General features: G+C 47.7%; 1 protein-coding gene and 1 non-coding gene across 8 annotated transcripts in view; one reads left to right on the top strand and one right to left on the bottom strand.

The window, feature by feature from the left end:
* The window catches only part of EP400 (E1A binding protein p400), a 137,578-nt gene extending 125,328 nt beyond the window's left edge, over positions 1-12,250 (bottom strand). For all 7 annotated transcript variants that reach the window (XR_008379402.1, XM_053587150.1, XM_053587153.1 and 4 more), the window contains exon 1: positions 12,164-12,250. The gene's annotated coding sequence lies outside the window, so the exon portion shown is untranslated. The remainder of the gene's footprint in view (positions 1-12,163) is intronic.
* Positions 8,284-8,390, top strand: LOC128585083 (U6 spliceosomal RNA). Its single transcript, XR_008379831.1, has one exon. It is a non-coding gene; the product is annotated as a U6 spliceosomal RNA (small nuclear RNA).
* Positions 12,251-13,190: the final 940 nt, after the last annotated feature.

The following is a 13,190-nucleotide window of genomic DNA, read 5'->3' on the forward strand; positions in this document are numbered from 1 at the left end:
ACGAAAATGTCATTCCCCCCCAAAGAAAAAACAGTGCAAATGCAGTGGCAAGGGCTCAGTGTGGGGCTCCAAGAAAGGGGGAACACCATCCCATGTGAACGAAGGGTGCAGCTGATTTCTGTCATGAAGGAGAAAAACTCACTGACATTTTCAGGAGAAGCAGATGGAGAAAACTGAACCCAGTCGCATAACTGAGCTCCTGGCCAGCAGGCCAGAAGCCACCACACTGCCCTGGGGTTCCAATCTACACAGAGAGCCCCTGTGGAAGCCAGCCTGAGCCGAGCTGTCACTATTCATACTTCTGAAGTCCCAGCTGACACACCCAGCTATCCTGCCTTCTTGGGGCTCCTTCTACCCCAAACCTGGCTGGACCGTGACCAAAGAGCCTCATTCCCTCCAAGACAGACAAGAGCCCCTTTTGTCTCTCTATGAGGAATGCACAGGATTAAGAGAAATTCTGAACCTTAAAGAAGCTACAAAACAGGCTCGGTGAAATGTAGCTCGCGGCTAAGGTGCTAGCCACATACACCGGAGCTAGCGGGTTCAAATCCAGCCTGGGCCTGCCAAACAATGACAACTACAACCAAAAAATAGCTGGGCGTTGTGATGGGCACCTGTAGTCCCAGCTACTTGGGAGGCTGACGCAAGAGAATAGCTTAAGCCAGTGGTTCTCAACCTTCCTAATGCTGCAACCCTTTAATACAGTTCTTCATGTTGTGGTGACCCCAACCATAAAATTATTATCCTTGCTGCTTCATAACTAATTTTGCTACTGTTATGAATCATAATGCAAATATCTGATATGCAGGCTGTATTTAGGTGACCCCTGTGAAAGGGTCGTTTGAATGTTGCGAACCACTGGCTTAAGACCAAGAGTTTGAGGTTGCTGTGAGCTATGACACCACGCACTCTACCCAGGGCAACAGCTTGAGACTATGTCTCAAAAAAAAAAAAAAAAAGAAGCAGCAGCTACAACATACAATGCTCTTACAGTTCCAGGTCCCTGGCTGAAATACACGTATATGTGAAATCAAAAACCACAGAATGTATAATGCACAAGTATATTCCTAACATTAAAAAATAAGTGCATTTTTTTTAATTGTTGGGGATTCATTGAGGGTACAAAGAACCAAATTACACTGATTACATTTGTTATGTAAAGTCCCTCTTATAATTGTGTCCCACCTCCAACAAGTACATATTTAAAGTAGCAGAAGAAAGGCATGTCCTGATCAATGGTTGGTTTCTGAAGATGGACTAAGAAGACTAGAGGTAAAGCTGCAGCAAAAAGCTCAAGGAGGAAATGAGGACCACGGACAGGAACAGCTTTAATTACAAACCTGTGAGCATGTCATCCTCCCAACCCCAGTGCCTGTGGGGGCTCTTAGCCACACTGATTACTTTCAAAACCAACTTTTGTTCCTGAACCTTTTAGTTTGAAGTGTTGGGGGCTCAAGTGATTCTCTTGCGTCAGCCTCCCAAGTAGCTGGAACTATAGGCATTCACCACAACTCCCAGCTTTTTCTCTCTTTTTTTTTTTTTAAGAGACAAGGTCTGGTTCTGACTCAGGCTGGTCTCAAACTTCTGAGCTCAGGGCAATCCACTGGCCTCAGCCTTCCAGAGTGCTAGGATTACAGGCGTAAGCCACCCCGTCCAGCCTGTTCCTGAACCCTTTAAACAAGCATTATGACAGGAGATCAGCATAGAACTGGCACAAAGGTAGAATTAACACATGCAAGGCATATTTAGGATTAATCCCTTAGAATACCTTCCCAGAATGTCAAAGGCAATCAATAAGAAAGAATAAAGAACCAGAAAGAAACTCTCTCCCAGGCTTGGTGCCTGTAGCATAGTGGTTACAGCACCAGCCACATACACCAAGGCTGGCAGGTTCAAACCTGGCCTGGACTAGCTAAAAACAATGACAACTGCAACAAAAAGTAGCCGGGCATTTGGAGGGCGCCTTTAGTCCCAGCTACTTGGGAGGCTGAGGCAAGAGAATCACTTAAGCCCAAGAGTTTGAGGTTGCCGTGAGCTGTGATGCCATAACATTCTACAGAGGGGGACAGTGAGACGCTGTCTCAAAAAAAAAAAAAGAATAAGAAACTCTCTCACAGGGCGGCGCCTGTGGCTCAAAGGAGTATGGCGCCAGCCCCACATGCCAGAAGTGGCAGATTCAAATCCAGCCCCAGCCAAAAGTTGCAAGGGGAAAAAAAAAAAAAAAGGAACTCTCTCACATATAATTATTCCCAAAACCAGGAGAAAACTAAGAATTAGGAATAAAAAAGTTATGATAACAGATTAATACATTGAAAAAATTCCACTTAAACACTCATCACAAATCATGTATCAAAATAAAATAAGCATTTTTATAAGCTAACTTTTCAAATTCTATGCTGTATTTAGAAAAAAAAAATCAAAACAAGGCAGTGCCTGTAGCTCAGTGGGTAGGGTGCCAGCCCCATACACCAAAGGTGGTGGGTTCAAACCCGGCCCTGGCCAAACTGCAACAAAAAATAGCCAGGCATTGTGGCGGGTGCCTGTAGTCTCAGCTACTTGGGAGGCTGGGACACCACGGCACTCTACTGAGGGTGATAAAGTAAGACTCTGTCTGTACCAAAACAAACAAACAAACAAAAACACAAATTGAATACTTACTAAATCTCTGAAGGGAATTCTATTTCCTAAAATTTTTTTTTTTTTTTTGAGACAGTCTCACTATGCCTTGGTAGAGTGCTGTGGCATCACAGCTCTCAGCAACCTCAGACTCTTGGTTTTAAGTGATTCTCTTGCCTCAGCCTCCCAAGTAGCTGGGACCACAGATGCCCACAACACCCGGCTATTTTTTTGTTGTTGTCATTGTTGTTCAAACCCACCAGGCTCGGTGTATGTGGCTGGTGCCCTAACCACTGAGCAATGAGCGCTGAGTCAATTTTTTTTCTTTTTTTTGAGACAGAGTCTCACTTTGTCACCCTCGGTAGAGTGCTGTGTCATCACAGCTCGCAGCAACCTCAAATTCTAGGGCTCAAGCAATTCTCTTGTCTCAGCCCCCCAAGTAGCTGGGAATACAGGCACCTGCCAAAACGCCCAGCTGTTTTTAGAGGTGGGGTCTTGCTCTAGAGCTCAGTCTCGTCTCCTGAGCTCAGGTGATCCGCCCACCTCAGCCTCCCAGAGTGCTGGGATTTCAGGTGTGAGCCACCGCACCCGGTCAAATAGCTAAAATTTTAAATTTTTAATGGCTATGTTTCTAATTTTAATTCAATTTCAACTCTCTAATTTTAATTCAACCTCTACAAAAGAGATGCTGATACACATGCATTTACTTTGAAATGCATCAAAAAATGCTTAAAAGATAAATGGAGAGATGTGTAGATGAACAAGGTCAGGTAAAACATTAATAAAAACCAGGTGGTGGGTATCAAGTATTCACTATAAAATTCATTCAATTTTTACCTATTTTTAAAAGTTTTCATAATAGAATGATACAAAAAAATACTTTCTATATAAGATGCTAATACTAGACGTCATGTGACAAATAAAAAGCTATTAATGGCTCGGAGCCTATAGCTCAGTGAGTAGGGTGCTGGCCACATACACGGAAGCTGGGGGGTTCGAGCCCTGCCCGGCCTGCTACAACAATTACAATTGTTGACAATGACAACCCCCGCCCCCCCCCCAAAAAAAGCCAGGCATTGTGGCAAATGCCTGTGGTCCCAGCTACTTGGGAGGCTGGGGCAACAGAATCACTTAAGCCCAAGAGTTTCAGGTTGCTGTTGCTTGCTATGTCTACCAAGAGCGAAATAGTGAGACTCTGTCTCAACATCCTCCCACCTCAGGGTAGATTATGAAGGTTCCCTACCATTTTCCAAAATATATAAATCCCAAATGATATAAACTGTATTAAATAAAAGTTTTAAGCTGTCTAGGGTTTATTATAGTATGTTTTTTTGTTTGTTTGTTTTTTTGAGACAGAGTCTCACTTTGTCACCCTTGGTAGAGTGCCATGACATTACTGTTCACAGCAACCTCAAACTCTTGGGCTCAAGTGATTCTCTTGCCTCAGCCTCCTCAGTAGCTAGGACTACAGGCACCCACCACAACGCCCAGCCATTTTTAGAGACAAGGTCTCACTCTGGCTCAGGCTGGTCTTGAACCTGTGAGCTCAGGCTATCCAACTGCCTCAGTCTCCCAGAGTGCTGGGATTACAGGTGTGAGCCACCTCGTCCGGCCTATACTATGTTTTGTTACAGACAACTGATTGGTCAGGGTGCTGCAGTGGGTCAACAGGGAAGTCTGGCTCAATGTCTCCTGTGTCCCTTCCAACTTAATAGGCTAAATCCAAGAGTTTAAAAAACATGGAGGCTGGCTCGGTGCTTGTAGCTCAGTGTGTAGGGTGCCAGCCACATACACCAAAGCTGGTGGGTTTGAATTCAGCCCAGGTCTACAAAACAACAATGACAACTACAACAAAAAAAATAGCTGGGCATTGTGGCGGGTGCCTGTAGTCCAGCTACTTGGGAGGCTGAGACAAGAGAATCGCTTAAGCCCAAGAGTTTGAGGTTGCTGTGAGCTGTGACCCAACGACACTCTACAGAGGGTGACACAGTAAGACTCTGTCTCAAAAAAAAAAAAAAAGGGCTCGGCACCTATAGCTCTAGCGGCTAAGGCATCAGCTATCTACACCAGAGCTGGCGACTTCGAATCCAGCCCAGGCCTGCCAAACAACAATGACAACTACAAACAAAAAATAGCCGGGCGTTGTGGTGGGCACCTGTGGTCCCAGCTACTTGGGAGGCTGAGGAAAGAGAATCGCTAAAACCCAGGAGCTGGATGTTGCTGTGAGTGGTGATGCCACCACAGCACTCTACCCAGGGTGACAGTTAAGACTCTATCTCAAAAAAAAAGGAGGCTGCAGTGAGCTGTGATCACATCACCACACTCCAGCCTGGGTGACAAAGCAAGACACTGTCTCTAAAAAATTTCATGAAGGTTGGCTCAGCACCTGTAGCTCAGTGGGTAGGGTGTCGGCCACATACACCAACAGTGGCAGGTTTAAACCCAGCCTGGGCCATCTAAAACAACAATTACAACTGCAACAACAACAACAACAAAAATAGCTGGGTGTTGTGCTGGGCGCCTGTAGTCCCAGATACTTTGGAGGCCAATGCAAGAGAATCACTTAAGCCCAAGAGTTTAAGGTTGCTCTGAGCTGTGACACCACGGCACTCTACCTAGGGTGACAGAATGAAACTCTCTCCAAAAAAAAAAAAAAATAGCCAGGTGTTGTGGCAGGTGCCTATAGTCCCAGCTACTTGGGAGGCTGGGGCAAGAGACTTGCTTGAGCCCAAGAGTTTGAGGTTGCTGTGAGCTATGACACCAAGATATTCTATGGAGGGTGACATACTAAGACTCTGTCTCAAAAAAAATCACAGTGGCCCGTGAGGTTAGGGACCCACAGTGCCCTATACCAGCAGGAGGATTTCAGCTTGAAAGAGAAATTCAAGAAAAAACAAAGCAGTGCTTCATCAAACACCAAGTAATACAATTATAAATCCCCAATTCATCATTCTACTGCTCTTTTTTTTTTGTAGAGACAGAGTCTCACTTTACTGCGCCCAGTACAGCGCCGTGGCGTCACAAAGCTCACAGCAAACTCCAGCTCTTGGGCTTCTGCGATAACTCTTGTCTCAGCCTCCAGAGCGGCTGGGACTACAGGCACCTGCCACAACGCCCGGCTATTTTTTTGTTACAGTTTGGCCGGGGCTGGGTTTGAACCTGCCACCCTCAGTACATGGGGCCGGCATCTACTGCTCTTCCTTTTTTTTTTTTTTTTTTGTAGAGACAGAGTCTCACTTTAGGGTCCTCGGTAGAGTGCCGTGGCCTCACACAGCTCACAGCAACCTCCAATTCCTGGGCTTAAGCGATTCTCCTGCCTCAGCCTCCCAAGTAGCTGGGACTACAGGCACCCGCCACAACGCCCAGCTATTTTTCGGTTGCAGTTTGGCCGGGGCCGGGTTTGAACCCATCACCCTCGGTATATGGGGCTGGCGCCATACCGACTCAGCCACAGGCGCCGCCTCTACTGCTCTTTCTTAATCTTTTATTTTCCATGCCCTCCTAAACATTTTTAGAAGTTTTTCCCCTAATTATAACCCTGAAGTTTCATCAGCACAGCCATACTGTTCTTGTGCTAGGACCCTGTGGGAGGCCACAAACCAGAGTAGTATCCATATTTCTTTGCCCTTGCCCCTCGTGGGAAATACCACCTGTTTGAAAATGCATGTTCTGATGAAAGAAATCTGGCAAAATGAATATCAAATTGGTTAGCTGTGGGAAGGAGGCCACAAATGGGGAGAGAGAGCAAAGAGGAACTCTAAGATGCTTTGTATATTTCATGCTCTCTATCCTTTCAACGTGAATTATGCATAATTTACTCATAGTGAAAGACTAAAAGAACTGGAAACAAACCAAATGTCTCCTAGAGGGTGAATGGATAAACTGTACATCCCGGGCGGCGGGCGGTGCCTGTGGCTCAGTGAATAGGGCACCAGCCCCATATCCCAAGGGTGGCAGGTTCAAACCCAGCCCCGGTCAAACAGCAACAAAAAATAGCTGGGCGTTGTGGAGGGCGCCTGTAGTCCCAGCTACTCAGGCGGCTGAGGCAAGAGAATCGCCTAAACCCAAGAGCTGGATGTTGCTGTGAGCTGTGATGCCACAGCACTCTACTGAGGGTGACAAAGTGAGTCTCTGTCTCTAAAAAAACAACAACAACAACAACAAAAAACTGTACATCTACACCAAGGACTACTACTCAATAATAAAAAGAAACAAATTGTCAATGAACACAAGGAGTCTCAAATGCGTTATGTTCAGTGAAAGAAGCCCATACTCAAAAGGCTGCACAGGGAATGGTTGCCTTCGTGTGACATTCTGGAAAACACAGAAATACAGTAATCAGCAGTGCCAAGGGCTACATTAGAGGGAGGGTTTAACTACCAATGGCAGTACAGGGTTTGGGAGGGATGAAGGAACTGTTTTGTATCCTGACTGTGGTGGAAATTCCACATGTGTCAAAATTCTCAGAACTTTAGGGCAGCCCCTGTGGCTCAGTGAGTAGGGTGCCGGCCCCATATACCGAGGGTGGCAGGTTCAAACCCAGCCCTGGCCAAACTGCAACAAAAAATAGCCAGGTGTTGTGGCAGGCGCCTGTAGTCCCAGCTGCTCAGGAGGCTGAGGCAGGAGAATCGCACAAGCCCAAGAGCTGGAGGTTGCTGTGAGTCCTGGTCATGTCATGGTACTCTACGGAGGGCGGTAAAGTGAAACTCTGTCTCCACAAAAAAAAAAAAAAATTCTCAGAACTTTAACCAGGGGCTGTTATTATAGGGGCTCACACCTATAATAACCAGCATACTGGGAGCCAAGACAGGTGGATTACTTGAGCTCAGGAGTTCGAGACCAGCCTGAGCAAGACTGAGACCCCGTTTCTAAAAAGAAATACCCAGGCATTGTTGGTGGGTGCCTGTAGTCCTGGCTAATCGGGAGGCTAAGGCAAGAGAATTGCTTGAGCCCAAGAGTTTGAGGTTGCTGTGAGCTGTCATGCCATAGCACTCTACTGAGGGCAACAAAGTAAGACTCTGTCTCAAAAAAAAAAAAAAAAGAAAAGAAAAAAATCTCAAAATTTTTCATTAAAGATAGTGAATCCTACCATGTGTAGATTTTTTAAAAAGCTAAATAAGATGGAAGTTAAGACATGCAAAGACCTTCGGTCCACTCTGAATACAAATGACTTTTAAATTGTTATTTTTATAGCAATACCCCAAAACAAGATAAAAAATAAAGCAGAAACCACAAAAGGGACAAGGCTGACATTACAGGACCAAAAGAAAACACTGAGAACCAGGATTTTAACTCCTAAAGGCAATGGGCACACAGGTGTCTCTCCATATTGCTGAGAAGCCGGACCAGACTCCCCGAGTCAAGCTGAGCAATGGTCATTGCTCTTCCACCTAAAACAGAGGCTACGAAAGTCTGCCGACTACACAGCAGATTACAGCGTGGCCAGCTATGACACAGGCTACCCCACTGTCTTAGCACTCGGACAGGCTGCGGGACCTCAATAAGAGTCCTGTCAGGTGTGGACCATGCAGGGTGACCTGGGATAAAGAAAGAAAAGATTGGGTACATGTGAAATTTACTATGTGTAGAATATAACTATCTTAACACAATAACTAAGAAAACATCATGAAGGCCATGTTAACCAGTTTGATGAAAACACTTTAAATTGTGCTTGCTTCGGCAGCACATATACTAAAATTGGAATGATACAGAGAAGATTAACATGGCCCCTGCACAAGGATGACACACAAATTCGTGAAGCGTTCCATATTTCTAAGAAAATGCCAAGATGGCTATGTTAACCAGTTTGGTAAAAATATTTCAGACTATATATAGAACCAGCACATTGTACCTCATGATTGCATTATTGTACTCAGCTATGATGTAATAAAAAAAATTTCAAATTGTATATAAAAACCAGCACATTGTACTCCATGATTGCATTAATGTACACAGCTATGATTTAATTAAAAAAAAAAAAAGAGGAAAGAAAGAAAAGATTCCCGGCTCAGCGCCTGTGGTTCAAGCAGCTAAGGTGCCAGCCACATATGCCTAAGCTGGCAGGTTCGAATCCAGCCCAGGCCCACCAAACAACAATGACAGCTGCAACCAAAAAATAGCCAGGTGTCATGGCAGGCACCTGTAGTCCCAGCTACTTGGGAGGCGGAGGAAGGAAAATCACTTGAGCCCCGGAGTTGGAGGTTGCTGTGAGCTGTGATGCCACAGCACTCTACCCAAGGTGACAGCTTGAGGCTCTGTCTCAAAAAAAAAAAAAGAAAAGATTAATTCCCATACATGATAAGCCTTAAAGCTGCCAGTGGTGTGGCCAAGGGGGCAGAGAGAATAAACAAGAATTTACATGTGGGCCAGGCACTGTGGCTCACGCCTGTAATCCTAGCATTCTTGGAGGCTAAGGAGGGTGAATTGCCATGAGCTCACAGGTTAGAAACCAGCCTGAGCAAGAGTGAGACCCCATTCTAAAAACAGCTGAGTGTTGTGGTAGGTGCCTGTAGTCCCGACTACTTGGGGGGCTGAGGCAAGAGAATCACTTGAGCCCAAGAGCTGGAGGTTGCTGTGAGCTAAGACAATAAGGCACTCTATCCAGGGTGACGAAGCGAGACTCTCAAAAAAAAAAAATAATAATTTACATGCAAGGAGACTGGTGGATGGTCCATGTAAAGAGACACTACCCTGCTTGTGTGGGACACCAAACCTTGCATAGCTGTCCCTTTGCACAAACAATGCAAGACACGGTCAATAAACCCTTCCTCAACAGCCTCAAGTACTCCCACCTTCACCTAGGTTCAAGCCACTCCCTCCCATTTCTTTCTACCTACCAAAATCCAAAGTCTACCTACTGTATGGATTTATCCTCACTCCAAGAGCCAATTTCCTTCCTCTAACTCACTTGCACATTAAATTTTTACCATAGTACCACATTCAATTATTAATTGTATCTATATGCCTAGGGCCCTACCAAATACATCTGCTTTAAAAAAAGAACTCTTTCATTAGTCTGTCCAACAAATATTTACTGAGCACTTACTATGTCAGACACATATGAAGCCCTGGGGATATAACTGTGAATAAAACATAGTTCCTGCCCCCAAGAAGGAGGAGTCAGTATAGGCCAGGAAAACAGTGGGACAGAAAAAACTTAGGCAGAGTAAGGAGAGGGAACTACTGGGTGGAGATGGGCAAGGTAGTATTATGCAGGGCAGCAGAGAAGGCCACTCTGAAAAAGGGACTTCTAAAAAAAGTGCCCACTGGGTGAGAGATGATGCATGGCTATGTAGGAATCCAACGTTCTAGGCAAAGACAATATGTGCCCAGGCCCAGAGCCAGGTGTGGTTAGCGGCATGTTAAACGAACAAACATGGGGTGCTGGCACATGAGGTCACAGAGACAGCAGGGGCCTGTTTACACAAAGCTTCATAAACTGCCTTAAGGACTTTGGCTTTTTTTCTGATGGAGATGAGAAAACACGGAGGATTATAGGCAAAGTACATGACCTCATTTCTGTTTTAAACACATCACCCAGCTGTAGAGCAATCAGGTTTGAGAGTGATTTGGGAAATGCTAAAACATGTCGAATTTAAGACATGGAAGAAACACACATCACTATAAGGAGTTGTCACCAGAACTAAAATGAAGGAGACACACTTGATGGAGACTAAACAGACTACGTAAGAAATGGGTTTTACCCATGAAAAAGTGGTGTGCTGAGATGGGAAGATCCAGACTTTGAGGATATCCTCATGTGTTCTGATCAGTCCCAACATACGATGAGACTATCTGGGGTGTACAGACCAGAGATAAAGTCTGAGGACCATTCTGAGGCATTATCATAATTATGGGCTAGGATCCAGCATGGAGGCTACGGGTAGCAATCAGGAAAGTAAAAAGAAAACCAGACAGTGGTGTCTCAGGCCTGGAGGAAATGACATTCCAGGGCTGCCAAGGGCAGCAGGGTCTAAGGCTGCTGACAGAGGAGTGGGGCAATGTGGAAGAACCAGTAATCCCAAAGGAGCTGCTTGAGCAGAGTCAGGGACCAAAAGCTTTTACCACCAAAGCTGGTTCAACAGATCACAACAAGAAGAAATGGTCACAGAGGAAAAATCCTTTCCAATCCTGGTTAAGACCTCAAAAGGGTAGTGAGAAAGTGGGTAGGGTCAAAGGGCAGGTTTGTATGATGACGAGAATTCTTCGGAGTTAAAATAAACTGAAGGCAAGACTCAAAAATACTATAGTTAAGACCCTGAACAGGCAAGAAAGAGTGGATCTAATACCAGAGATTAAATAAACAATGTTTCAAAGATGCAACAGGCATGTGATCTTACTAACTGCATTTTTTAAAGCACACAAAATTACATCGAATCCCAATTACTCCTCAAATATTACATGGATAGAACAAGGAACCATAAGGAAACTGTTAATGGTGCTTATCTCTGGGTAATAGAATGACTCAGAGTTCTTAAAATGTATTTTTGTTTTTTCCAGCCATTCAAAAGTGTGTGTATACCACAGAAAAATTACAAAAACCACTTTACTGCACATATTCTGTAAAAACATCAGAAAAACATGATTCTGGAAACCCAAAAAGTAAATAAATAATAACATCAGAAAATATAAACAAAAAAGACTCATCCACCATTCTAGAGATAAGCCCCATTAACACTTTGATGCTACTTTTCTCTCACGGATAAGGTGACAAGTGGGCAGAAGCATGAGGGACACCGACACCTGAAGGAGAAGTGTCCTAGGCCCAGGGGTAACGACACAAAGACCTGAGGTTGTAAAGGTGAAACTCAGCGAACAGAGTTGGGCAGGAGGCAGGTATGGACAACAGCCGGCCCGACCGCCCCGCCTCGCCGTTAGAGCCTGAGCAGGGGTCAGAGACCGGGTCCGAACCCACCCAACCATCCCTCCCCAAATGGCCCTCCACATCCCTCCTGGTCCTCGGCTCCCACGTCTGCGAGGTGTTCCTCCCGCAGCAAACTAAAAGCAAAGGGTGATTTCCACTTTACCAAGGCGTCAGTCGACGACAACCCCAGAAACCCAAAACAAAAATACAACCCCAGAGAGCAGCTGGCTCTAACCACCGGGCGCGAGAAAGGAAAAGTCTCCCAGGCCCTCCGGCTCCGGGCCCTGAGCGCACCCCAGGCCCAGTGCGGCACTCCCGCCCTGCGCGGAGAGCCGGGCCCGCACCGCGAGGAGAGCGCCCGACTACGGCCGCAGTAGCCACTCCCCACACCCCGGTGCGCTGGACTGGGCCCTGCGGATCGCAACGAAACCGTCGGCCGCCCTGCCGCCGCGCTCCCGACCACGGCCTGGCGGGAGGCAGGCTCCAGGAGGCGGGGCGGGCCACAAGTGGCGCTCGGCGGCTGCCCACAGACCCAGCCTGGCCGCCCCCCGCCCGTTCACAAAGCCGCCGCGACCTGCTCCCCACGCGACGGGCTAAACCGGCCGGCGGACAGCCGGGCTGCGTACGGCAGGCCCCGGCGCACCCTCCCCGCGCCCGACGGCCCGCGGCGCCGCACCCACTCACCCCGCGCCTCGCGCGCCGGGTCCGGACCGCAGGAGGCTCGCAGCGCCGCCTCAGCCGCTCGGCACATCCGGGGCCGCGGACGGAGGAAGCGGCGGCACAGCAGTACGGCGAGCCGTAAGGAACGCGCGCTGGCGCGCCGCAGCTGCGCCCTTGCGCAACTCGCGCCGCCCAGCGGGCTCCAAGGGCTTCGAGCCTGCGGAACCAAGAGACCGCCCAGGTTTTGGCTGCTGCAGACCAGAGAAACCGCCAGTCTGGGAGGCGGGGCTGTGTGGAGAGGGTGTCACACGTGGGTGGAGCCAGGCGATGAGAGGGGATCTCGTGAGCGGGAGATCCGCGTCAGATTGCGCGTGGACTGGGAATCTCGACGGAGGTCGCGCGTGGGTGCAGTCGCACGTGAGTGGGATTTGAGCACGTAGAGGGATCGGCTGGCGCGAGGGGTGGGAATTGCAGCTAAGATCGCGGGTGGGTACGTTTACGCGTGGGGCGGGTATCTCCACCCGGGAGTGGAGAGGGGATTGCATGGGATGAGGAGCTCGCGTCAGATTTCAAACCAGTGGGGATAGGGCAAAGGTTTTTTTTGGAGACAGAGTCTCACTTTGTCGCTTCGGTACAGTGTCGTGGCGTCATAGCTCACAGCCTCATAGCAACTTCAAACTCTTGTACTCAAGAAATTCTCTTGCCTCAGCCTCCCAAGTAGCAGGGACTACAGGCGCCCACCACAACACCTGGCTAGTTTTGGTGAGCGGGGCGGGTGGTGGGGGCGGTTCTCACTTTTGCTCAGGCTGGTACCAACCCTGTGAGCTCAGGCAGTCCACCAGCCTCGGCTTCCCAGAGTGCTAAGATTACAGGCATGAGCCACTGCTCCTGGCCTGGGACAAAGGTTTTCCATGGGTACAGTCCCCGGTCCACTGTCCAGTGGGTGGGGTGGGGATCGCGGATGGGCACATGGAGGGGCTCAAGTGGGGTGGAGATCCCTGGTGGAATTGCACGTGAGATGGAGTTGCTGTGCATGCCCTGAGTTTTAGGG

This window comes from Nycticebus coucang, chromosome 4, assembly GCF_027406575.1.
Source record: "Nycticebus coucang isolate mNycCou1 chromosome 4, mNycCou1.pri, whole genome shotgun sequence".
NCBI lineage: Eukaryota > Metazoa > Chordata > Mammalia > Primates > Lorisidae > Nycticebus > Nycticebus coucang.